This window comes from Saimiri boliviensis, chromosome 6 (assembly GCF_048565385.1).
Source record: "Saimiri boliviensis isolate mSaiBol1 chromosome 6, mSaiBol1.pri, whole genome shotgun sequence".
NCBI classification, from domain to species: domain Eukaryota; kingdom Metazoa; phylum Chordata; class Mammalia; order Primates; family Cebidae; genus Saimiri; species Saimiri boliviensis.
The window spans coordinates 109,954,115-109,982,091 of record NC_133454.1 but is presented as its reverse complement, the minus strand read 5'-3'; the positions used below and the strand labels follow the sequence as shown (position 1 = coordinate 109,982,091).

Sequence of the window (27,977 nt, the reverse complement as noted above, 5' to 3'; positions counted from 1 at the left end):
CTTAACAAAACCATGCCATTTAGCAACAAATCCTTCCAATTAGGCTTACTGAGAAGCCTACAGTTAGAATGCTAGAGACCATTTACCCTGAAATTTAAAAACATCATCTATTTCCAAAAGGATGAGCAATTCCTCATTCCCAAACTTCCATTCAGCTGCCCATTATCTGTTGCTTTGTAGGGCCACAGCCCCACAGGGTGGTGGGGTATCCCCTATTGCTGTGCTGAGTCACAGAATCTGAGAAATAAAGAGATGACACAAAAGGACTGGAAAAGAGCAGCTGGGCTCGGGAGCCACGCCACCTATGAGTGGAGACAGGTGAGGCCCCGAACATCCAGAGCATCTATTTATTAGGTACAAGGCAAGGGGAAGGATGGTGAGTGAGGTCATCTGTAGGCTTAATGATAGGGCATACATAATTACATGAGTAGCAAGCAAGGGGGCTATCCTATTAGGTCCCCTAGTCAGAGAGGTGGGCCATACACAGTAGGGGACTGTGCCATGCACAGTGGTAGAGGGTGGTGTACCAAAAGTGGGTCCATCCCCATTAGGTCACGGGCAAGGAGTTGAGCTGTGTCTGACAAGTGCTGTGCGCAACGCTTCTTATCTGGGGGCTGGAGACTTCAAAGGATTCCTATAGAGGGATGCTGTAAACCAATGAAGTGGGAGCTGACAGAGTGTACTCTTCTCTAAGATATTTTATAGGAGGATGATTTGAGCCAGCCCAGTAGCAAGAAAAAGCTGACAGGGTGTACAGCCACCATGGCATGATTACACCAGAGGGGTTTTTCTCCCTCTGTGGTTCGCTGGATCTCAGGCCTGAGAATTACTTCCAAAAGAGCTGGATGCAAGGTACTGCCACTCCTTTTCAGGAGGAATAACTCTTGCTCAAAGCTGGCCATGCAGCGGATACTGACTGCTGCCGTCTAGGCCCTGACATGCCATATAGTGTGTGCCCTTTCAGCCAGGGGCCCTACTGCCTGGGTCACTGGTTCTTGCCCTGGCCTGGCCTTTTTTCCCATGTACCTGTTTCTGTTCTGTGACTGTTCTAGGCATTCCCCCTACTACAAACTACTATGTGATTATATGGAAAGATTATATAAATCAGCACTAAATGTGTGGGTACAGCTCCAACTACAATCCATTATATGAATATATAGAAAGACTATATAAAACAAAGTATGGTTATATATGTAAGCTAGATATAAGATTATATGGAATTAAGTATGATTATATATGTAAGCTAGATATAAGTAAGCAGTAAGTTATACTTCAAGTACTAATTGTGCCTGGGGTCTGCATAGCTCTTCTTCCTAGGTACCCATGTGGGGGTTACCCATACTGATTAACATATTCCCTGAGTGCCAGAGCCCATCTAATCTCCCTCATTTTACTGCTGCTTACACCCATGATTCCCAAAGTATGTGCTGAGGCACACTGACGTGCTACACCAAATTGACAGGGGCACATCAGGACATTGTAACTTGTTAGGAAAACCAAGTGATAGTACATTTCCATCAGGCACAGGGTGAATTGTTAGTTTCCTTTACATTCATTTCAATGCCGTCATATCTTTGGGAAGCTGGGTTTTCAGCAGTTGCTGGGATAAAGATGAAAGCCCATGTTTCAGTGTGAAACAGGAAATGAGGAGGGCAGTGTCTGACGTGATTGCAAGCTTTGAAAAGGTGAGCAGTGCCCCATACATGAATACTTCCCATTAGCAAGCACTGCTTGTGGTCATTTAAGAAAGAAGAACATTAATTTTTCTTGGAAATTATATGCCTTTTTTTTTGGAGAGCTATAAGTTGTTAGGAAACAAATATTTATTAAGTTGTTTGGATAAAACTACCTAATACATGAAATATTTATGTATTTAACATGATTCTTCAAGTATAATTTGTGACCTACCTGTTATATGTAAATTTTCAGTACCACAAAAGAAGTACCACTCATATATAAATTTTCTTGGCAAGGCAATTTACTTCCATAGAAGGATGCATCTCACAGATGGAGCAATGGCAAGTGAACACCAGAACAAGGGAGGAGAAGGGGTTCTTATCCCTGATACAGGTAGCCCTTACTGCTGTGCCATTCCCCTATTGGCTAGGGTTGGACCGTACAGTCTAAGCTAATTCCACTTGGCTATTTTAAACAGAGCAAGTCTATGAGCCAGAATGGTAGTGTGAGCAGTTTGGCAGGAACAGGATACTAAAGGATACTAATGGAACAGGATACTAAAGGTGACTCAGGTTAAAGCAGGTTATCAGGGGAACAGATGTGAACTACTGATTCGAAGTGGTGGGAAAGTTGTTTACTAAAACTAGGGGTAAGGGAGTGAACCAGGAAGTTAAACTTTACAATGGAGAATAAAGAACAGAGGAGCTGAACATGCTGATACATTGGTTCTTTGGAGACGATCTCAGAACTCGTTGTACTTAACAATTTACAGGCTAAAACCTTTGAAGAGGAATTTAATATATCCTTTATATCCACACCAAAATCACCTGGAAAACTTATAAATACTTCTAAAACTTAATTTCTGAAATCTACTTTATAAATGAATTATCTAGCTTTGAGCAGTGGCAGTATCGTAGCCAATGAGGTTTATCTGATATGTGATTATTGCTAATTGAAAACTTTTCCCAATACCTCACCATGGCGACTTGAAATATAGTCAGCATTGGCAATTTTTGGTAGTCTCTAGGGAGACGGAATAAAAAAATTATAAACAAATAAATAAATAATCTAGTTAATTCTTCTGTAAGTTAAAATTAAAAAACCACTCACCTAAATTTACATTTTTGTTCAGCATTCTAGGTTACAGCTTATTTACTTTTCAGCCAAAACTCTTTTCCTTGAAATATCTGTTTGCATTTTTAGACCTCAATACCACCTACAGCTGAAGAAATGCCATCGGGCCCCTTCTCACTTTTTGTCTTTAAAGCAATAGGAGCCACAGAAAAATAGCCATGAGGCTAAGGGCTGGAAGTCTAGTCCTCCCTGTTATCGTTGTTTATGGGAACAGCCAGGTAGTATTGATTTGTCACCTGGTGATGTTAATTACCAGTGAAGCATTCAAATGGTTACTCTTTTTCTCAGCTCTCAGCTTGATTCCTGAAGTTTCAGCAGGAGCCGGGAAGCATTTAATGGAAAGTTAATCAGCCAAATTCCCCCAGTTCAGAAGGTACTCTCTGGCCCTGGCCCATGCTTGGAACACCGGGGGTGTCCATGTAAGGTGGGGAAGCAATTATTTACTGAATGCTTCCCAGAGGGCCCAAAAGAGGTAATGACCCTCAACAGGGGCCTTCTGGAGTCCCTTGGAGCCACTTATTTACCACAGAGAGAATGTCCTGACTCATTATGCTTTTAAAGATTTGTTTATTTTTGTCAAGGAGAGAAGCAAATAAGCAAAGAGATGCTTGCTTCTGAGATGCCAACAAGGAGGAATTTTGTTTGTTTTTTAAGTAGGAGCATCCTATCTGTATTAGAGGATAGTGTGAGAGAGACTCCGGGAATCTAGATTTGATTTGCATGTTAACTTTTCTGCTTTCAATCAATAACTGCTTAATAAAGTCTCTGGCTAAGCATTCTGAAATTGATTTTCTAAGATAATTTGCATTTAATAATTTGAAGTGCTTTGCACAACAGCCAGTATTTAGGGGGAAGAAACAGAAGGTGGTGTGATTGCCATACGGAGAAGACTTAAGCTTAGCTTGTGTTGTGAATAATGGAGGTCTCTGTTGGAGATGACAGTCTTCACAGGTCTGGATCATCAGGCCACTAGGAGACGGTTTCACATGGTGAGAAAGGTAAAGCTCTGAGTACTACCTGGTTTTGGAATTCCCTTCTGTTCTAGGACACATCATTTTCCCTCCATTAACCTTAGGATCTTGTATCTATAAATTAGATATAATAATATCCACCACACAAGCTGTTGATTCTTTTCTGAATATTCCAAAATACATCCCTATCTCCTGTCACAGATGATTTACCTTCTTTATTGTGAACCACCATTATTTCTTACTGAGGAATGCTTTCTGTCTGGTCCTCACTTACTTCTTACAATTGTACCCCTCCTCAATCCATTTTCAATGCTATAATTGAATATAATTCTGTGAAAATTATATATATATATATATATATATATATATATATATATATATATTTGTACTTCCCTGGCTCAAAAGCTTGTAATAGTTCTTCTGGACATTAGGATGATGGGACAGTTGTGGGTCCAGTCCCTGCCAGCCTAATCTTGCATAGCTCCTCACATAAGCTTGACCTTCCAGACCCATTAACATTCTGTGTCTTTCTCAGGTGTGCCAAACAAACATCTAAGACAAGCGTCCACCTTAGCTGTTTTCTCTTTCTGGAAATCTGATCTACTGCTTGTCATCTGAGTATTTGCTTCTCATTATTTTTGTTTCAGAATAAAATTACTTCTTTCAAAAATTTTATCTTGTTCATGGAGATTTTAAGTGTTCTTTCATGGACTCCTGTATTCTTTTACAGAGAGTTTCTCAATATAATTTCTACATTAGACCTCCCCAGGCAGCACTGTAATTGTCTTTCTTACACTCTGTCAGGTCTGGGACCAGCTCTGTATTGTGTTTAATAAAAGACAGATTTGGTTAGAACTTTTATCTGTAAATAGGGGCTACATTTCAGTAAGATTGTTGTATGAAATAAATAAGTTACTAAATGAAACATATCTGGAACAGACACTCAATAAATTTGTTTCCCATATATACTTGCAATATGGGTTATCAGCTTATCTTTGAGCAATTCATTCATTCATTCAACAAATGTCTGAAGTGCCAGCATTTATTATGTACTGTTTCAGGCCGTGGAGACACAGAAACAAGAAAACAGACCCTTCTTTGAAGAGAAGTATGTAATAGTAGAATGTGTATGCGCCAGGAGTTTGATTCTTTATGGCTGATTTTGTCGAGTTGTATGAACTACCTTTTGGCACTGAGGAAGCTGCAGTTCACAGTTAAATATGGTCCTGAAATGAAAATATCTACATTATCAGATATGTTGGATCTTCCTGAAAACCCTTTGGACCATGTCTTACCAAATCAATGAGTACAATCAAAATTGGGCTGAGAAAATGTGTGAGTTCTGTCAGGAGAACTGGCCTATCTATCAAGGGCCCAGGCATCCTGATGGACTCTCTTGTGTTGGGTATGTTATGCACTGCATATTTGTGTCCTCCCAAAATTCATATATTGAAATCCTAACCCCCAGTGTGCTGGTATTAGGAGGTGGTGACTCTGGGAGTTAATTCATCAATGAAGGTGGAGCACTAATGAATTAGAGTAGGCCCTTATAAGAAGAGACAGGAGAAGTTGCTGTTTGTCTCTGCTCTCTGCCACGTGAGGCCACATTGAGAAGACGGGCATTTGCAAACCAGGAAGACGGCCTGCAACTGACGCCAGATCTGCCAGCACCTTTATCTTGGACTTCCAGCCTCCACAACTATGGGAAATACATTTCTGTTGTTTAAACTACCCAGTCTGTGACAATTTGTTAAAGCAGCTCAAAGGATACCTTGAGAAATACAAGAAGGAAAAGGAAAACAGAGAAGCTATTCTGTTCTTTGGAGGACCACGATTGCTTGTCTGGACCCAGAAAACATTTCCCATCCCACCCTTCCAGGCGGGTAATGCTCACTGATTTTCTTCCTTCAATTCACATTCAGAGAATGGAATTATCACTTAATCCACAAGGATTAATAACCCCTGAGTACTAATTACTGTGAAGGGGGCCAGAGATAACTGGCGAATAAGACCACATAGTCTTTTTTTTTTCCTTCATAAAGCTTTCAGTTCAACACAAGACTCTAACATTTAAAAAAATAATTTATATAATGTATATTTAACTACAACTGTCATAAATGTGGTGGCGGAAAACTGCAAGGTGCTAAGAAAAAAAACAAAACACGTAATCACAGTCTCGTGTTCTGTGTAAAAGAAAGGCTAATGTGCTTATTTGGGGAACCTCATTTAAGAGGTGAAAGTAAATGTTGAAAAACATTACTCTGGCAACAGAAGTGTTAGAGACCAGAAGACTGTGCAGTAGAGATATTACAGGCAATGGTTCATAAACTAGAAAAAGCCGGAAGCATTTGGGAAACAAAAAGAAATAAGGCCAGGGTGTCATAAGGATAGAGACAAATTAGGAAATTGGTTCAGATGAGGCCAGCAGGAAAGGCAGGAGTCAGCTCAGGCTGAACTAGGTCACGTTCATTTATTTAGGCAGTGTGCTAAATGTTTTACAGACACTACCCAATTTAATTATTATAGCACCTTGTACATATTAATATCATTCTCTGACAGTTGAAAGAATCAAAATTGGGACAGCTAATGTGACTTGTCTGAGGTCTTTCCGCTAGGAACTGAAAGACTGGAATTCAAATCAGGGCTTACCTGACTGTGAAATCTATAATAATAATAATTATTAAACTGTATTACACTGCCTCCATGCATATCAGACATTAATGATTTTCACTTGCTCTCAATTTAGCTCCCAGAAGCCAAGGAAAGAACATTCCTTCTCCATTCTTCTATCTCACAGACCTCTGCTTTCTCTTCCTTTACTTTATGTGTGTTAGAAGGGACTGCTCTAGAAATGTACAGGAGGGGTGTGTTTCCTCTGCCATGGAATTGAATGTCTAGTGCTCCTGAGCCCTAGTGTTCAAGGACAGCGTGAGCATTTCACAAGGACAGCAGTCCCTGCCACCCCTAGTGACGTTGCCATCATTTTGGGATTGCAAATTCACGTTATGTCTCCCAGAAATGGAGTGACTTTGTGTTTTAACACCTCACTGAGGACATTCCATCCGCATTTCTTTTATATATTCAAATAGTTTTCTTTTTCAGAGTTCAAGACTTCAGCAGAAAAAAATCACCTCATTAAAGGAAAATTGTGCCTTATCCCCACTACTCTAAGACGCAACCAACTCCCTGGTCACAGCCATGTTTCCTTTTTTTCTGTAAGTACAGGATCCAAAATTTATGCAAATTAAAAAAGCTGCATCTAGAATAATAATTTCTGTAGGCTCAGCAAGACTATTCTTCAGTGCATTTGTGTTTGAAATTGCAGTCAAACTGAGTGAATGAAAGCCCCCCTTCCCTCTGACACAGCCGCTGCAGATTGTGAATTATGGCTGAATACCAAAGTGTTATTTAATGTAGCTTGGAAGAAAAGGTGTGAATGATCACCCATTACCACTCTATACCCAGAGATCAGTCTCCAAGTTCAAGCCTTTTCTCTTAGCCATGCCAGAAAAAAATTACACAGGCCGCTACTAGCTTTTATAACTCCCTTAGGCAATGCTGGAGCGATAAACATGATGAGAAAGAAGTCTTGCCATGTGTATCTAACAGCGCCACGGAGAGTGGCTAGCTCAGTGCTGCCTCAGCACTCGGCTCATGTTAAAGGTTTAACACATTACCTGGTTGTCTCTTTGGGTATCTCATTCTAGGCAGGAGCAGACTGTGTGTGCGTGGTTATTAGTCTCCAGATACATCCTGTTATGCAACTGAGCTCTCCTGCTGTCACTCTGAGGGGAAAAGAAAGCTTTGCACTGGGGAAAAGAAAGCTTTGCACTAAGTTCAAATGCCAGTGATGTGGGCTCATTTCCATGGTCTCTGAGCAAGGTGTTCTCCATAGGCTAAGATTGACATATCCTCCAGCCTCAGATTCACTGTCTATGAGGTTCCCATCTCCAAGTTGTTAAGATCTTCAATTGAATCATCTGCAATCGTCTGTGATGCCTACCAGTACCACGTGGCCTCACCACCATAGCTGATTGGTCCATAAACGGACCTTTGCCCCAAATAAAGTCAGTCTGCAGGTTCATGGAGGTGAGCTGTATTGAAAGCTCTGCCCAACTGGTCCAGTGGACACTGATGGATCAATCCTCTTCCTGAAGGAATTATATCTTGAAATATATGAAGATAGTTTCGAGATTGGTAGAAGGGCCAGAAGTAGATATGCGAAGATACATAATGAACAGCTTACTTAGGATAATACAGAGCACCAAAGTGTGCATTAGGAAACTCTTTCTATGCAGGTAAAGAAGAGCCAGTGAAGTCTATATATATTTATATAGACTATCTTATATATATATATATATATAAAATATATATATTACATATAATATATATTATAATATAATATAATATGTAATATAATTTATAAATAATATAAATAATTTAAAACATAATATATATTATATATATATATATTTATATATAAAATACAGACTGACCTTTCAGTTGCTAAGCTAGGCTTGTATCTCTTTAACTTTTTACTATACAGCTTTTCCTGTTTATTATTTTTATAATTCGGATTATGTGTCTTTTCTTGTGATTTTCTTGTGCTTTTATGGGCTTATAGCTGTGTGACCATCTTCATTTTTATGATGCCTGGAAGCACAGCTAAGGTCCTATCTTAATTATTTCTGCAAGATGCCTGCAGTAATTTTGCTGTAAAGTATTTGTTACCATTCAGTAAATATCCATTGCTTGGGTAACCCGAGTAACTCTTAAATTTTTGCAACCAAAACAATCTAATTAACTCCAGAAAAAGTAAGTGAGAAGATGTAGCCAAACGTAACATACCTAGCACAATGCTTTCGCCAAATGGTCTTTGGTATGGAATTTCAGTGTGATTTTTTTTCACATAGGACCCATGTTTTCTTCCTTGTAATAGCACTCTATTGTATGTGTGTGTGGTGGGGCGGGGGCGAAGAAAATAATCTCTCCCCACTACAAGAAGGTAAGTGACTCTACTGGCAAATAGGATTTCTCTACTCTTATATATTTCTTTTCTTTTTTTTTTTCTTTTGAGATGGAGTCTCGCTCTGTCACCAGGCTGGAGTACAATTATGCAATCTTGGCTCACTGCACCTCCAACTCCCTGGTTCAAGTGATTCCCCTCACCTCAGCCTCCCAAGTAGATTGTAGTCACGTGCCACAACTCCCGGCTAATTTTTGCCTTTTTTTTGGTAGAGACAGAGTTTCACCATGCTGGCCAGGATGGTCTCAATCTCCTGACCTCATGATCCGCCCATCTCAGCCTCCCAAAGTGCAGGGATTATAGGCATGAGCCACCGTGCCCAGCCACACTTACAATTTCTAATGAATCAAGGGATTGAACAAAGCTTGGCACTGAGAAAGACAAACACACAGCTGCAAGAAAATCATTATGTGAAACAAAACGTTATAGCAGAATGATCCCTTACTTAGGAGTAGGACATGTATGGTGGGGGGATTAGTAGTTCTAGATCCAGCTTGGATTCCTTCTTGTCTCTGCGACTCATCTCACATGGACAGGTCTCTGGTATAAAGGAAAATCTCTCTAATTATGGGACCTAGAAGCTCTTCTGTGAGAATGCCCTGTAAGAAAAGAGGAAGTGTGAAACAAAATTATCTTCATACTGATGGGGAGGGAGAAGAGCCCTAGAGGCTTAGAAGAGATAGGTAGTAGCCAAAAAAAAGTAGGGGACCTGGAGAATTTTGCAATATATGATCATAAACTGACACCTTTAGACAGTAGAGGAGTAGAGTAATGTGGGAGGGAGGGTGTCATAGACAGAAAAATATCACCCAAAGTTATCAGAACCTAATGGCTAGAAACTGTAAATTCTGCTTTATATGTAAAAAGGGTATTTTTTTGAGGTTCTTCAAAAAGTTAAATGTAGAACTATTACGATTATTCAACAACCTCACTTCTAGGTATATAGCCAAAGGAGATACCATTAGTATGTCCAAGAGATATCTGCACTATCATGCTTATTGCAATGCTATTTATAGTAGCCAAAATATATAATCAACCTAAGTATCTAACAGATCAATGGACAAATAAAATGTTGTATATATACTCAGTGGAATACTATTAAGCCATAAAAAATATCCTGTATTTGCAGCAACGTGGATGAACTGGAGGGTATTATTTTAAGTGAAATAACCTAGGTACATAAAGACAAATATAGCATGATCTTGTTCGTATGTGAAATCTGAAGAAGCTGCTCTCATTGAAGTAGAGTAGAACAGTGGTTATCAGAGACTGGGGAGGACAGGGGAAAAGAGGGAATAAAAAGAGATTGGTCAAAAAATACAAGGTTCCAGCGAGAAAGGAGGAATAAGTTTTGGTGTTTCATTGGACAGTAGTGTGACCATAGTTTGTGATTATAGTGTATTGTGTATTTAAAAATATCTAGAAGAGAAGACTTTGAATGTTTTCCCAGTAAAGAAATGATTAATGTATGAGGCAATGGATATCTTAAACACTCTGGTTTTTATACAATGTATTCATGTATTAAAACATCACACTATACCTTATACGTATATACAGTTATTGCATGTCAATTAAAACCAATTTTTCAAAAAGGCACATGAAAAGGTCTTTGATTACTTGGTATGCATATCTGGGTTGATAGGAAAAATGAGACCTAGTGTTAGAGAGATCAGTTGGATGGCAATAGTTTGTTTACAGTAATGTATTGTACATTTCAAAATAGCTAGAAGAGAATAATTTGAATGTTTCTAGCATAAAGACAAACATTTAATGTAATGGATATCTCCAGTGTACTGATTTGATCTTTACCGATGATATGAATGTATTAAATATCACATGTATCCCAAAACTATATGTATCTGTTATGCGTTAACTATCGTTCTGATTTTCACTTTTATTTTAACCTCATGGGTATACTTGCAGGTTACATAGGTAAACTTGTGTCATATGGGTTTGTTGTACAGATAATTTCGTCACCCAGGTATTATGTCTCGTACCCATTACTTGGTTTTCCTGATCCTCTTCCTCCTCCCATCCTCCAGCCTCTGATAGGTTCAGTGTGTGTTGGAGCTGGATGGCTTCCAGCTCCATCCTATCCTGGCAAAGGACATGATCTCATTCTTTGTTATGGCTGCATAGTATTCCATGTGTACATGTGTCACATTTTCTTTATCCAGTCTATCATTGATGGGTATTTAGGTTGATTCCATGTCTTTACTATTGTAAATAGTGTTGCAATGAACATATGCATGTGTTTTTATAACAGAAAAATTTTTAAAGAAGGAATCTTTGAAGATACCATTAGGTTAAGCACCTTGAGTTAGGGTGATTATCTTGGATCATCCAGGATGACATTAAATGCAATCTTAAGTGTAGAGGAAAATGCAACGTGATGACAGAGTCAGAGATTGCAGTGAAGCAGCCACTGACAAATCCACGGACAGCCACTAGAAGCTGAAAGAGGCAGAAACAGTTCTCCCCTAGCACCTCTGAGCAAGTGCAGTCCTCGTTGCTCTGTGTAAAGACATGAAATCAACCTAATACATTGACACGACACAGTGAAACTGATTTTGGATTTCTGATGTCCAGAACGATGAAAAAATAAATTTATGTTGTTGTAAGCCACTAATTTTATTAGAATTTGTTACATAATTATGTAACAGGTAATTACGTAAACCAAATACGCAGATTACATACATCTGTTCTGCAGAAACATAGCACAGCAACTCTAGGAAACTACTAAATCAGAGAGGAACAACCAGAAAGACAGAGAGAATGGGCAGTAGACACTAACGCTAAAGGTTCAAGTTTCGATTCATCCAGGGGACTTTATGCAGCAAAGAGACCTTGGCTTAGATAAACAGAATGGTACAAACTTTTTAATTCTTAGTCTTAGCTGAGATTTCTATTAGTCAAGCAAATATAGCTTTGAGCATAAATATGTGGGGACTTTCTATAAATAAGGTAACAGATAAAGTACTTTGAGCAATGATGGAACAGTGGTTACTATTCTTATGTCACCTTCCTCAATTTGGGAGCTGTTTTTTTTTTTTTTTCTTGTTTTTGTTTTAATGATGAGTTCATTGGTATACAAAATATTTGTTGATTAGGAAGCAGCTAAAAAAAAAAAGTAACTTTATGGAGGCTTTTCTAGTGGTTCCTGGCATTTCCTGTGTTAAATGAATAGGATTTCTGAAGGTGAAGCCTGTTTAAATGTGCCTAGCTTTTTCCCTCCATGCTGCTCTCCAAGGCTGCTACACTTTGCTCTGAAGTCTGTGGTTGGCTACTCCTTCGCACTCTTTCTGACTCAGCTTAAAACATGCCTCTTCAGATTGGTGACTCAATCTAAATTAGGACTTTCTTATTCAACTGTGTAACTGAACTATGTTCTGCTCCTTCAGCATTAGAACAATAGGACCGTGTGCATTTATAGATGAGGCTATTTGCTTGCTGTCTGTCCTCCCTCTGCTAGGTGCATTGTATGACTCATTCCTCTCTAGTGCATCAATAGAAGTGTCATTGGTGATGGGACTTTTCTGGTGCTTTGGAATCCCAGAGATTTATAAAGGAAAGCCAAGGTTTTCATACACTCAGACGTAAGCCTTCACATTTTTATTAATTATCTTGCAACATTACTCATTTGTAGTCTCGTTTATTATGGAAACAGAATACGATATTTTGGAAGTTAGGGACTATAATTTCGTCCATCCTCTACAGCTACTCTCTTCAACCCTCAGCTTGCTGGGTTTATGACAGGGGTTCCCTATGACTTATCCTTTCAATTCTTACCCCAAGGCAGTCACCCCAAAATCTGTTTTGGACCCGACTTTTAATGAGAAAAGCTCTGTAAAGTCATATTACTGGCAGAAATGTCCCTTTCCCACAGTAAAGACTGCTTTCTACATTGCTAAGCAAGAGAGTCCTTAGCATTTTTGGTGCCTAAAAAAAAAGTGGCTGGCACAGATAAAGAGATCTGTAAATGACTACAAAAAAAGAAAATCACATCTCACGTTTATATACAACTTCCCAGTTTGCAAACGACTTCTAAAATCCATTTCTCACTTAAACCTTAGAAGAGGCAGGTTCGTAAGGCATTTATTCTCTTGCCCTCCTGGCATTTAAATGTGCTGCTGATTGCCCTGCTTCTCTTTTCCTGTAGATAGCCTTGCACTCTAGCTTGTGGGATATGTGTCAGATTCATAGTCTTTTACAGTTAGAAGGAGCCTAAATTAATGCAATTCCCTCTTTTTACACAAAAGGAGGGTAGGTGACTTGGAGAAGAAGAGTTAGTTCATGGCAAAAACAAAACTGGAGACATGCTTTTATCTTATGCTGCCTCTCTAACATCTTGTTATCCTCATAACAATATCCTGTAGACATTTATCAGTAAATATCGTTGAAGACAACATGTCTTTCTTCCAGCTGGGTCCAAAACTTAAAAAAACATGTGATTTCCAAATTCAGGCCCTTTTAACCTCATCATTCCATCTCTCCAAACTATGATCTTCGGTGTTTATTTCTGCCTTCTTATAAACTCTTCTCTTCCCAAGTAACTTATAAAATTTTTGAAACTGTACTCATAATTAATGATTGTTTGTCATTATTATATCAAGAGATTGAGTTCAAAGGGATATATTAGGGGTGGTGAAGGTGGAAAGAGGACACAGCCCAGCTAGTATAATCAATATAAATCGTGACAGCTACTGATATAGCCAATGTCTCAATAATATCACGCACATTCTGTTCCTGCTGTGGATGAAGATACCTAAATAAAATATATGATCTGTCTTGAAAAATACCTTCTAATTTACAAAATGAATTATTTTCCCTTACTTTTTAAAAAGTATGACCTATTATAATATATCTGACTGAACCACAGCTTCCCCAGCTGGAAATCCTCAGAAAATTTAGCAAAGATTTTTCTAAGCCTAGAGAGTAATAAAAGGATGGTTATTGGGTTTGAGGAAGCCTACCTAAGTGTGGTTAAAGAAAACCCTATTACTACCTCCTAAGGCAAAATTCTGGGCTAAAAATTAAAATTAAATTTAAATGCTGACTTTTTAGCTCCCTTTGAACCTATCAATTTATTGGATCTATAGCTATCTCTCCTTTTCTTTACCCACAAAATGGACTGAATAATAACTATCTTGGAAAGCTGCTGAGAGTATTAAATAAGATGAATAAAGAGATTGTAGCATGATGTACAGAATATAATGAATGATTAAGAAAAGTGACTCACCCTCCCTTCTCCTAGTATATTTCCTATGCTTCCTCTTTCTCCCTTTTGTGATTTTTTTTTTAATCAGATCTGATATCTGACTTATATGGGCAATGAAGAGAGAAATTTCATATTATTAAGCTAAGATTTTTTTTCTTTTTTTTTTTTTTTTTTTTTTTTTGAGACGGAGTTTCACTCTTGTTACCCAGGCTGGAGTGCAATGGCGCGATCTCGGCTCACCGCAACCTCCGCCTTCTGGGTTCAGGCAATTCTCCTGCCTCAGCCTCCTGAGTAGCTGGGATTACAGGCACATGCCACCATGCCCAGCTAATTTTTTGTATTTTTAGTAGAGATGGAGTTTCACCATGTTGACCAGGATGGTCTCAATCTCTTGACCTCATGATCCACCCGCCTCGGCCTCCAAAAGTGCTGGGATTACAGGCTTGAGCCACCGAGCCTGGCTGTGATTTTTTAAAAATGGTTTGGAGGCCAGACGCAATGGCTCAAGCCTGCAATCCCAGCACTTTGGGAGGCCGAGGCAGGTTAATCACGAGGTCAAGAGATCGAGACCATCCTGGCCAACATGGTGAGACCCATCTCTACTAAAAATACAAAAAATTAGCCTGGTGTGGTGCATGCCTGTGGTCCCAGCTACTTGGGAGACTGAGGCAGAAGAATTGCTTGAAACCAGAAAACAGAAGTTGCAGTGAGCTGGGATCGTGCCACTGCACTCCAGCCCAGCAATAGAGCGAGACTCCATCTCAAAAAAAAAAAAAAAAAAAAAAAATTGGAAAATAGTAATGTATCTGCCTGGGGCGGGGGGGGGACTCCCAGCATGACTGCTGAGATGCAGAAAGAATCAGAATCATTAAAGCACCACACACACAGCCTAGGGAGGCAGAAGGCAAAGGCTTTTTTGCAGGCTTTTGGCTTCTGTTTAAAGTTGTAGAGACAGCTATTCCCCAGTGAACCCTCAAGCCAGGAAATTAGGGGATGCTCTGTGAAGTGATCTTCTCTCATTCCTGCTCTAATGTACTGATGCCTTCTCAATACCTAGAAGACGTATTCTCAGCAGGTGAACAGGAATTTTCATGCATTTCAACCACAGGAATAAACGGATATCCAAAAGTCACTAAACGTGTGAGGAAGAGCAACACCAAAGAAAAAACATGCAATGACCAGAAGTAAAGTTCAAGGTAACCATAAATAAACAATGGAAAACTCTACCTTTAATTAAATTATTTATCTTTAGAAGAGCTCAAGGCATATGAAACAATAACGGACTTCTATGAATAAGAAGTAGCCAAAATATTGTAAATTAAAAATAAGGATGTCAAAGTTTAAAAGAGAAACAATAGGCTGACAGTAGAATGGGTACAACTGCAGAGCACTAGAAAATGATAAATTGGTTCTGAGAGCATTTGAGGAATGCTTAGAACACAGAAAGCAGAAGGGATCTGGCTAATGGCACAACAAAGATGTGTAGACAACCCATATCTTGTATCATGTTTGGGACGAGATGACTTGGAGATAAAAGCAGCTTTGCCTGGATTCCCCTTTGATAACCACCATGGATACACTTAAGCAGAAATTCACTCTGAGAAACTAGCTTCCTATGCAGAATGTGAAGCTCTCCAATGGATCACACCTAGAGTTGATATTGAAACTAGAGAGACCAAGTACCCAGCCTAAGGAAACGCCTGGACACTCAAAACAAAACTAGCAAAGGAAGGAAAATGGGAATTAGTCAGCTGACCATGGACTACCTTGGTTAAGAGTCTCTAAAGTGAGAGCATCCTTAACAACCTCAGAGTAGATTTATGTGACAATTTCAATAATACAAGAAAATTGGCGTACTAATGTATTTTAAACACCCTTTTATTTTTCTTAAAATAATTGGGCATAAACAGGGCCAAATGTAGAAACAAATACAAACAAATTACAAAATATAGTAATTACCTAAGCCACATACTCTCACTGGAAGTTCATGAAAGAGAACAGGCAAAGAATTCTGCCAATTTGACAAGTTGCTGGTCATTGCTGGTGGTGGTACAAATTAGTGGGGGCCTTATTTTGAGGGTCAACCAAGAAGGCACAGAATGCATAAAATCAAAGACACATACAAAGAATGTGCCTTGCAGTCATATTGCAAACAGCTTACTGACTATCATTAGGGAATTATTAAAGTGACAGTAAACAAGTAAACATACACAGCAGGGGTGGTGTTTCTAATTAGTTAAGTCCAGGTCTATATGGACTATGGAACAATATTCTCTATTTGCACCCTCTTTTCCTACTCCAAGGAGTGCAAGTCTGCCATCCTTCCATTTAGAGGGGCTTACAGTTGTCTAGGGTGTTGAAGACTTTTTCACTGGTGAGGAGTTATGAGCAATTCACAATTCATTTTCTTTCTAATCATCTGAATCCTTCTGCCTGGCTCTTGGGTCTGTGACCTCTTGCGTCTTTTTCTCAGTGATGTAAGGGGAGAAGACAAGGGGCCCTGAGGATTCCACTGAAAGATCAGAAGGAATAAAATCACACAGAAAATGTATGAATCAATAGTTCAAAGTATAGCTTAGCCATGATATTAAATGCAGATATAATGTGAGAAAGTAGTAATAGTCCATTTTATTTTTTATTTGTATTTATTTATTTATTTATTTATTTATTTATTTATTTATTTATTTTTTGAGACGGAGTTTCGCTCCTGTTACCCAGGCTGGAGTGCAATGGCGCGATCTTGGCTCACCGCAGCCTCCGCTTCCTGGGTTCAGACAATTCTCCTGCCTCAGCCTCCTGAGTAGCTGGGATTACGGGCACGTGCCACCATGCCCAGCTAATTTTTTGTATTTTTAGTAGAGACGGGGTTTCACCATGTTGACCAGGATGGTCTCGATCTCTTGACCTTGTGATCCACCTGCCTCAGCCTCCCAAAGTGCTGGGATTACAGGCTTGAGCCACCGCGCCCGGCCTATCCATTTTATTTTTTAAGAAATTATTGCCTATATCTAAGTGCTGCTGAGACTCATGCATGTATTTTCTCTCCAGCAACTTTAATGAATTACTATTAATAGGAAATATATTGGATCTCAGTGTACAAACACTACTGTCTGCAAATACAGCTTTATCAATTTCATTCTTTGCAAGGTCTGTTAAACTGTGCCTATTCCTCTTTAGTATATAATACAAATCCTGCCGTTTCACAACTCAGTATAATTTTGGAGTTTCACTCATAACTTCTTTTTTTTTTTTTTTTTTTTTTTTTCTGAGACGGAATTTTCGCTCTTGTTACCCAGGCTGGAGTGCAATGGCGCGATCTCGGCTCACTGCAACCTCCGCCTCCTGGGTTCAGGCAATTCTCCTGCCTCAGCCTCCTGAGTAGCTGGGATTACAGGCACGTGCCACCATGCCCAGGTAATTTTTGTATTTTTAGTAGAAACAGGGTTTCACCATGGTGACCAGGTTGGTCTCGATCTCTTGACCTCGTGATTCACCCACCTTGTCCTCCCAAAGTGCTGGGATTACAGGCTTGAGCCACCGCGCCCGGTCATAACCTCTTTTCTTTCCCGAAACCTCTCACAAACCCCTTACCTACTTGTTCTTAGCTGATGACCTTCCTTCCTATTTCTTTGAGAAAGTAGAGGCCATCTGACTGGAGTTCCCTTGTTTTACCTTCATCACACCTACAAATGCACCTACATCTGTATCCATATTTTCTCATTAAAATGACAGACCTCTGCATCTCTCAAAGGTCAATAAATCCATTAGTATACTGGATCTCAGTGTGTTTTCTTTGAGCAAGTAATTTGCCTCTGCAGAAAATTTATTTATTCATATTCTCTTTCACTGTTTTATTTCTCCTTGCCCTCCTCTCTCTCCATGAATTACTACCACCAACAGAACAACATTTCTAGTACCATTCCTCTTGAAAACAAAGCAAAACCTTATCTGAGGACCTATCTTGCCTTTATTTTTGCCTTTTATCTGCCCTTTACAGTGAAATTCATTGGAATAATTGTTTACTCTGAGTTTTCTCCACTTCCCTTCTTATTCACTTTTTTTTTTTTTTTTTTTTTTTTTTTTTTTTGAGACGGAGTTTCTCTCTTGTTACCCAGGCTGGAGTGCAATGGCGCGATCTCAGCTCACCGCAACCTCGGCCTCCTGGGTTCAGGCAATTCTCCTGCCTCAGCCTCCTGAGTAGCTGGGATTACAGGCACGCATCACCATGCCCAGCTAATTTTTTGTATTTTTAGTAGAGATTCGGTTTCACCATGTTGACCACGATGGTCTCGATCTCTTGACCTCGTGATCCACCCGCCTCGGCCTCCCAAAGTGCTGGGATTACCAGCTTGAGCCACCACGCCCGGCCCCTTATTCACTCTTTAACCCATTTCATTCTGGCCCCCTCTCCCACTATTCTACCAAACTCATGTCACAGCCACCAATGACCTGGATGTTATCAAGGCTAAGTAACAATCCTCAGTCTTAGACTTAATTTACACATCAGTGTATTCAGCATGCTTTATCTTTTTGAAACAATTTTCATTTCGGTTTTACTAACACTTTTGTTGAAACTCTTACTTTTGTTTACTCCATCTTCCCTACTCAATCTAAGTGTTTAGAGCACCAGGGCCAAGTTTGGGAACCTCCTCTTTCTCTTTCTCTGTCATATCTATTTGGATGTTTGAATTGTTTCCTGTGGTTTTAAATACTACTTATTTTTGGCTGGGTGCACTGGCTCATGCCTGTAATCCCAACACTTGGTGAGGCTAAGGTGGGTGGATCACTTGAGGTCAGAAGTTTGAGAACAACCTGGCCAACATGGCAAAATCCTGTCTACTAAAAATGTAAATAAAATTAGCTGGGCACGGTGGCATACACCTGGAATCCTAGCTACTGAGGATGCACTGCATTCATGCCATTGCACTCCAGCCTGAGAGACAGAGGAACATTCCATCTCAAAAACAAAAACAAAAACAAAAACAAAAAACAAAAAACAAAACAAAAAACCCACTAATTTTTTAGTGACCCCCAAATGCCTCACCTCATGTTACAACTTCTCCCCTGAGTTTGTTTATTCATGTTCATGTATTCAACTGTCTTCCTGCTTTTATTGAAACTTTGATCTGTAGCCCCTGTTTCTCCAAAAAAACATAAAAACATACTCTGTCTTATATATTATCAAACAATATAATTATTTCTCCAGTTGCTTAAGCCAAAAATGTAATAGTCTTGATTCTTTCCTTCCAAAAAATTTGCAAGCTCTATCAGTTCTGTCTTCAAAACATCTCAAATCTATCCACTTTCTCCCAACTCCATCTCCACTCCCCACACCAAGGCACAATCACGTTAAGCATAAACTGCTATAGTACTGATTTTTAAATACCGATTTTTCTGCTTCTACTCTTGACTCTGCTCAATTCCATTTGTTACATAGCAGAGGACTCTTTAAAAAAATGGAAATCGTATTCTGCCATCTTCCTGCTTAAACCTTACCACTACTTTCCACTGCACTTAGAATAAAATCCAATCTATCATCAATACTTGGTTTCTGTTTGTCCCTCTGGTCTCACTGTGCTCTGCCATTCCTTTGCTCACCCATTCAACATCCTGTTTCCTTTGCGGTGGTTCTACGCTCTTTTCAGCTTTAATATATCCGCTTTCATCAATTTCCTAATGCTTATCTCCAGGCTCTCCTTGCAGCTGGATGTCCTCTATTCTTCAGGTTTTAGCTGAAATGTCACTTTATCAAGGCTCATTCCTTGACCACTCTATCTAAGAGCTTTCTTTCCCTTCATGTTTTTATTTACTTTGTGTATTTATTTATTTTCCCTACTCCACACGTATATCTAGAATGTAAGCTCCCCAAAAGTAAGCCCTTCTATGTTTACAAAAACTCATTATATTTTGACCACACATTTAGTAAATAAAATGGTATAGACATTAACATACTTATTGAATTAATGAACATATTGAAATAGGTTATTCTGACATGTTTTTTAAATATCTTACTATTTATTCTCCTTATAATATGTGTATCTTTTTATTTAAAATAATTTTGAACTTTAAAAAATACCTTTCTGGAAGGAATCGAGATGTTATTAATTTCTTGAATTCTTGGCATCTCCTAACCACAGTATGTCTTAAGTAAACAGATTTCTTAATATCTAAGCATCCTTCATTTTCAACTTCTACATTATTTGTTTAGATTGTGTCAATATTTTAATTCTGTGTACTGTTCTTTTTGGTGATATTCTATTTAAGGTTTGCATATAGAAACAATGAGATTATTTATAGCCAATACTTTGTAGTTTCTTATAATCGTCTTTCTAGAGCAGCAGTTCTCCACTGGGTGGAATTTTGTCTTCCAGGTGACATTGGATAATGTTTAGAAAAATGTGTATGTTGTCCTAAACTAGTGGAGAAAGGTATTACTAGCAACCAATAGGTAGAGGATGCACCTAAACATCTCCAATGCACAGGACAAATGCCCATAATAAAACATTATCTGACCCTAAATGTTATGAGAAATAGTCCTCTAGAAGTTGGAACATCTGCAGACTTTGCCCTCTACATCTGTGTGGGGTGTAAAAGTCTCCAGCCCTGGTAGATACCCAGGTGTGGCCCAAAAATATTTCTTGACAGAAACATCAACTGGGAAGTATAGCAAAAAGTTAAAGCCTCAAGACAGGAATTAATGTGACTTCAGATCTCCAGATCTGCATCTGAGCCAACTGAATACAGTTTGCAGGTCTATATCGAGGATATACAGTTTATTTTTAGCATGTTCCATATCTGTTAAAATAACCTAAGAGAGATACTGCTGAAGACTATAGCCTCTGATTAGTTTCTCCTCTTTTCTTCCCCAAACTTTTCTACTTGAAAACTCTTAATTTTATCTAGGCAATGCAGCAAATAAAATACCAGTATAGTTCTAGCATATTAAATATATTATATTCATTTGCTTTGGTTAGCTACTTATTTTATAATTAAGCTCTGTTGTAATATCTTTAAAATATTGATTAATTGATATCAATATCACTCTGAAGAGCTACTACCATAATATCAATTTAATCTGGGAGGAACCTGAGGCAAAAGGGCTAAGGTGACCTGCCCAAAGTCTTACAACTTGGTAGAACACCAGTGCAATGTGGCTCAAGATTTTATACTTATCATCACTCTGCTATACCATTCTAAGAAAAAATCTAATTGAGCTAATAGAACAAAAACTAAACTCATTATCGTGGGGGTGTAGGAGGAGAAATTGTTTGGTTATTATTGCTTTTGCTCTTCTTTTTTTTTACTGCATTTTAGATTTGGGGGTACATGTGAAGAATATGCAAGATTGTTGCATAGGTACACACATGGCAGTGTGGTATGCTGCCTTCCTTCCCCTCACCTGTATTTGTCATTTCTCTCTATGGTACCTCTTCCTACCTCCCTGTCCCTCCCCCATTTTCCCCCAACGGACCCCAGCGTGTAGTGCTCCCCTCCCTGTGTCCATGTGTTCTCATTGTTCAACACCTGCCTATAAGTGAGAACATGCAGTGTTTGATTTTCTGCTCTTGTGTCAGTTTGCTGAGAATGATGGTTTCCAGGTTCATCCATGTCCCTACAAAGGACGCAAACTCATCATTTTCAATGGCTGCGTAATATTCCATGGTGTATATGTACCACATTTTCCCTATCCAGTCTATCGTCGATGGGCATTTGGGTTGGTTCCAGGTCTTTGCTATGGTAAACAGTGCTGCAATGAACATCCGTGTGCATGTGTCCTTATAGTAGAATGATTTATAATCTTTGGATATATACCCAGTAATGGGATTGCTGGGTCAAACAGCATTGCTATTTTTAGGTCATTGAGAAATCGCCACACTGTCTTCCACAATGGTTGAATTAATTTACACTCCCACCAACAGTGTAAAAGTGTTCCTATTTCTCCACATCCTCTCCAGCATCTGTTGTCTCCAGATTTTTTAATGATCGCCATTCTAACTAGTGTGAGATGGTATCTCAATGTGGTTTTGATTTGCATTTCTCTAATGACCAGTGATGATGAGCATTTTTTCATATGTTTGTTGGCCTCCTGTATGTCTTCTTTTGTAAAGTGTCTGTTCATATCCTTCACCCATTTCTGAATGGGCTTGTTTGTTTTTTTCTTATAGATCTGTTTTAGTTCTTTGTAAATTCTGGATATCAGCCCCTTGTCAGATGGGTAGACTGCAAAAATTTTTTCCCATTCTGTTGGTTGCCGATTCACTCTACTGACTGTTTCTTTTGCCATACAGAAGCTGTGGAGTTTGATTAGGTCCCATTTGTCTATTTTGGCTTTTGTTGCTATTGCTTTTGGCATTTTGGTCATGAAGTCCTTGCCTACGCCTATGTCCTGAATGGTTTTGCCTAGATTTTCTTCTAGGGTTTTTATGGTGTTAGGTCTGATGTTTAAGTCTTTAATCCATCTGGAGTTAATTTTGGTGTAAGGTGTCAGGAAGGGGTCCTGTTTCTGCTTTCTGCACATGGCTAGCCAGTTTTCCCAACACCATTTATTAAACAGGGAACCCTTTCCCCATTGCTTGTTTTTGTCAGGTTTGTTGAAGATCGGATGGTTGTAGATATGTTGTATTTCCTGTGAGGCCTCTGTTCTGTTCCATTGGTCTATATCTCTGTTTTGGTACCAGTACCATGCTGTTTTGATTACTGTAGCCTTGTAGTATAGTTTGAAGTCTGGTAGTGTGATGCCTCCTGCTTTGTTCTTTTTGCTTAGAATTGACTTGGCTATGCGGGCTCTCTTTTGGTTCCATATGAGGTTTAAGGTGGTTTTTTCCAGTTCTGTGAAGAAGGTCATTGGTAGCTTGATGGGAATAGCATTGAATTTGTAGATTACTTTGGGCAGTATGGCCATTTTCACGATGTTGATCCTTCCTAACCATGAACATGGAATGTTTCTCCGTTTGTGTCCTCTCTTATTTCGTTGAGCAGTGGCTTGTAGTTCTCCTTGAAGAGGTCCTTTACATTCCTTGTTAGTTGTATTGCTAGGTATTTTATTCTCTTTGTGGCAATTGCGAATGGCAGTTTGTTCTTGATTTGGCTCTCTTTAAGTCTGTTACTGGTGTATAGGAATGCTTGTGATTTTTGCACGTTGATTTTGTATCCTGAGACTTTGCTGAAGTTGTTTATCAGTTTCAGGAGATTTTGGGCTGAGATGATGGGGTCTTCTAGATATACAATCATGTCATCTGCAAATAGAGACAATTTGATTTCCTCCTTTCTGATTTGAATACCCATTATTTCCTTTTCTTGCCTGATTACTCTGGCTAGAACTTCCAGTACTATATTGAATAGGAGTGGTGAGAAAGGGCATCCTTGTCTAGTGCCAGATTTCAAAGAGAATGCTTCCAGTTTTTGCCCGTTCATTATGATATTGGCTGTTGGTTTGTCGTAAATAGCCTTTATTATTTTGAGATACATTCCGTCAATACCTAGTTTATTGAGGGTTTCTAGCATAAAATGCTGTTGAATTTTGTCAAAGGCCTTTTCTACATCAATTGAGATAATCATGTGGTTTTTGTCTTTGGTTCTGTTTATGTGGTAAATTACGTTTATGGACTTGCGTATGTTGAACCAGCCTTGCATCCCTGGGATGAATCCTACTTGATCATGGTGGATGAGCTTTTTGATATGCTGTTGCAATCGGCTTGCCAGTATTTTATTGAAGATGTTTGCATCTATGTTCATCATGGATATTGGCCTGAAGTTTTCTTTTCTTGTTGAGTCTCTGCCGGGTTTTGGTATCAGGATGATGTTTGTCTCATAAAATGATTTGGGAAGGATTCCCTCTTTTTGGATTGTCTGGAATAGTTTCAGAAGAATTGGTTGCAGCTCCTCTTTGTATGTCTGGTAGAATTCGGCTGTGAACCCATCTGGACCTGGGCTTTTTTTAGGTGGTAGGCTCTTAATTGCTGCATCAACTTCTAACATTATTATTGGTCTATTCAGGGTTTCGGCTTCTTCTGGGTTTAGGCTTGGGAGGATGCAAGTGTCCAGGAATTTATCCATTTCTTCCAGGTTTACTAGTTTATGTGCATAGAGTTGTTTGTAATAATCTCTGATGATGGTTTGGATTTCTGTGGAATCTCTGGTGATATCCCCTTTATCATTTTTTATTGCATCAATTTGGTTATTCTCACTTTTCTTTTTTATTAATCTGGCTAGTGGTCTATTTTGTTGATCTTTTCAAAAAACCAGCTCCTGGATTTGTTGATTTTTTGAAGAGTTTTTTTGTGTCTCTATTTCCTTCAGTTGTGCTCTGATCTTGGTTATTTCCTGTATTCTGCTAGGTTTTGAGTTTTTTTTTAATCTTGCTCCTCTAGCTCTTTCAATTTTGATGATAGGGTGTCAATTTTAGATCTCTCCTTTCTTCTCATGTGGGCACTCATTGCTATATATTTTCCTCTAGAGACTGCTTTAAATGTGTCCCAGAGATTCTGGTATGTTGTGTCTTCATTCTCATTGGTTTCGAAGAACATCTTTATTTCTGCCTTCATTTCATTGTTTATCCAGTCAACATTCAAGAGCAAGTTGTTCAGTTTCCATGAAGCTGTGCAGTTCTGAGTTAGTTTCTGCATTCTGAGTTCTAACTCAATTGCACTGTGGTCTGAGAGACTGTTATGATTTCTGTTCTTTTGCATTTGCTGAGGTGTGATTTATTGCAAATTATGCGGTCGATTTTAGAGTAGGTGTGATGTGGTGCTGAGAAGAATGTATATTCTGTGGATTTGGGGTGGAGAATTCTGTAAATGTCTATTAGGTTTGCTTGTTCCAGGTCTGAGTTCAGGTCCTGGATATTCTTGTTGATTTTCTGTCTGGTTGATCTGTCTAATATTAACAATGGGGTGTTAAAGCCTCCCACTATTATTTTGTGGGAGTCTAAGTCTCTTTGTAAGTCATTAAGAACTTGCCTTATGTATCTGTGTGCTCCTGTATTGGGTGCATATATATTTAGGATCGTTAGCTCTTCTTATTGCAGTGATCCTTTTCCCATTATGTAATGTCCTTCTTTGTCTCTTTTGATCTTTGTTGCTTTAAAGTCTATTTTATCAGAGATGAGAATTGCAACTCCTGCTTTTTTTTTGCTCTCCATTTGCTTGGTAGATCTTCCTCCATCCCTTTATTTTGAACCTTTGTGTATCCTTGCATGTAAGATGGGTTTCCTGGATACAGCACACTGATGGGTTTTGGCTTTTTATCCAATTTGCCAGTCTGTGTCTTTTGATTGGGGCATTTAGTCCATTGACATTTAGGGATAGTATTGTTATGTGTGAATTTGATACTGTCATTTTGATGCTACCTGGCTGTTTTGTTGGTTAGTTGATGCAGATTCTTGATTGTGTTGATGCTCTTTGACCATTTGGTATGTTTTTGGAGTGGCTGGTACTGGTCGTTCCATTAAATGTGTAGAGTCTCTTTCAGGAGTTCTTGTAGAGCACGTTTGGTGGTGATGAAATCTCTGAGTACTTCCTTGTTTGCAAAGGATTTTATTTTTCCTTCACTTATGAAGCTTAGTTTGGCTGGATAGGAGATTCTGGGTTGAAAGTTCTTTTCTTTAAGGATGTTGAATATTGGCCCCCAATCTCTTCTGGCTTGTAGGGTTTCTGCTGAGAGATCTGCTGTGAGTCTAATGGGCTTCCCTTTGTGGGTAACCCAACCTTTCTCTCTTGCTGCCCTTAGCATTTTCTCTTTCATTTCAACCCTGGTGAATCTGATGATTATGTGCCTTGGGGTTGCTCTTCTTGAGGAATATCTTTGTGGTGTTCTCTGTATTTCCTGGATTTGAATATTGGCCTGTGTTGCTAGGTTCGGGAAGTTTTCCTGGATAATATCCTGAGGAGTATTTTCCAGCTTGGATTCATTCTCTGCATCACATTCAGGTACACCTATCAAATGTAGATTAGGTCTTTTCACATAGTCCCACATTTCTTGAAGATTTTGTTCATTCCTTTTTTGTGCTTTTTTCTCTGTTCTTGCCTTCTCTTTTTATTTCATTGAGTCCTCTGATATCCTTTCTTCTGCTTGGTCAATTCGGCTGTTGAAGCTTGTGCATGCTCCACGAAGTTCTCGTGTTGTGTTTTTCAGCTCCATCAATTCACTTATATTCCTCTCTATGCTGTTCATTCTCGTTAGCATTTTGTCCATCTTTTTTCAAGGTTCCTGGTTTCTTTGCATTGGGTTAGAACATGTTCTTTTAGTTCACTGTAGTTTCTTACTACTCACCTTCTGAAGTCTGATTCTGTCATTTCATCACCCTCCTTCTCTATCCGGTGTGGTTCCCTTGCTGGTGAGGAGTTGTGATCCCTTTTAGGAGGAGAGGTGTTCTGGTTTCGGGAGTTTTCATCCTTTCTGCACTGGTTTCTTCCCATTTTTGTGGGTTTATCCACCTGTTGTCTTTGTAGTTACTGTCTTTCAGATTGGGTCTCTGAGTGAGCTTCTAGTTAGTGGATGCTGAAGTTACTTCTTCTTCTTTTTTTTTTTTAAGCTTTCCTTCTAACAGTCTGGCCCCTTTGCTGTAGGACTGCTGAGGTCCTCTCCAGGCCCTGCTTGCCTGGGGATCACCTGCAGCAGCTGCAGAACAGTAAAGGTCGCTACCAATTTCCTCTTCCTCTATCTTTGTCCCAGAAGGATGCTCGCCAACTGTCAGTCCGTTCTCTCCTTTATGAGGTGAGTCTTTGGATCTATGGGGGTCAGGCAGCTACTTGAGGAAACAGTCTATCTTTTATTGGGGCTTAAGTACTGAGCTGTGAGCTCCGTTGTTCATTCATAGCTGCTGGGCAGGTACGTTTAGGTCTGCTCCAGCTGAACTCATAAACCACTTTTTATTCCCAGGTGCTCTGTCCCAGGGAGTTACAGCTTCATGAGTTTCCATTGTGCTGCTGCACTTGTTTTCAATTTCAGGTCTGCCCCACCCAGCTATCAGCCCACCTGGCCACTGTCTGCCTGCAGAGGCTTTGCTGAGCTGCTGTGGGCTCCTCCCAGCTGCCCTGTGCTCTTCCCTGCAGTCCTGTTTATATGTTAGTAGTTAGAACTGCCTCGGCTATGGTGGCTCCGCCTCTGTTATGGCGGACTCTCTCTGTTGTGGCAGGTTGCCTCGGTGACGGCGGGTTGCCTTGTTGATGGCGGCCTGCCTCCATAGCGGTGGAGAGTCTCAGTAATGGTGGACACCCCTCCACCACAGAGCCGGACCGTCCCGGATTCAGCTGTACTTGCTGTGAAACACTCAACCCAGGGCGTTTTCAATCACTGTTTTTGTTTTACTTGTTGCGGGGTGGGGTGGTGGGACCAACCGAGCCTGATCACCTGGCTCCCTGACTCAGATTCTCTTTTTATATTTTTTAAGTTGAACGACCCAGCGTTCCAGTTGCTTGTTAAAAAGGCGCCGAGATCTCCCATGCTGCGACTCACTGAGTCGGCTCAAACTGCGGCGCCAGCTCCTGGCAGATTTTTTGCCTAGGAATCTCCTGGCCTGGCTCGCTATTTCAGATGAATGGGCAACTCTGCCATCTCAGGGCTCCAATCACCAGCTAAGAGGGCTCCCAGACTAGTGGCTTTTGTACGGAGAACCTCCACAACGGGGCGTGGTCACAGCAGCCCCGCAGGGGCCAAAACAGCTGCACTGGCTGGGACTGCGGCGCTGGCAACCCCTCTGCCTGGGTATCTCCTGGTCTGTGAGCAATAAAAATTCGTCTGGAAATGCGGCGTCCACTCACCCTCTGCACTTTCACTGGGAGCTGAAGTCCTGAGCTGTTCTTAGGCGGCCATCTTCCCAGCAGTCCCCTGATTGCTTTGCTGTTCTATGTATTTTCCCCATATTCAAATGCTGATTTGAAGAAAAATTTACTAAGTACTCAATGTTTTAGGAAGATAAAATAATTAGGGGAAAAAATTTAAAAATTGAAAA

The 27,977-nt window shown here is 39.6% G+C and overlaps 1 long non-coding RNA gene and 1 other non-coding gene across 2 annotated transcripts in view; both read left to right on the top strand.

Moving 5' to 3' along the window:
- The window catches only part of LOC141584882 (uncharacterized), a 434,671-nt gene that overhangs the window by 333,456 nt on the left and 73,238 nt on the right, over nt 1-27,977 (top strand). The gene's annotated exons all lie outside the window — the stretch shown is intronic.
- LOC120364712 (U4 spliceosomal RNA) lies at nt 2,569-2,709 on the top strand. Its single transcript, XR_005579867.1, has one exon. It is a non-coding gene; the product is annotated as a U4 spliceosomal RNA (small nuclear RNA).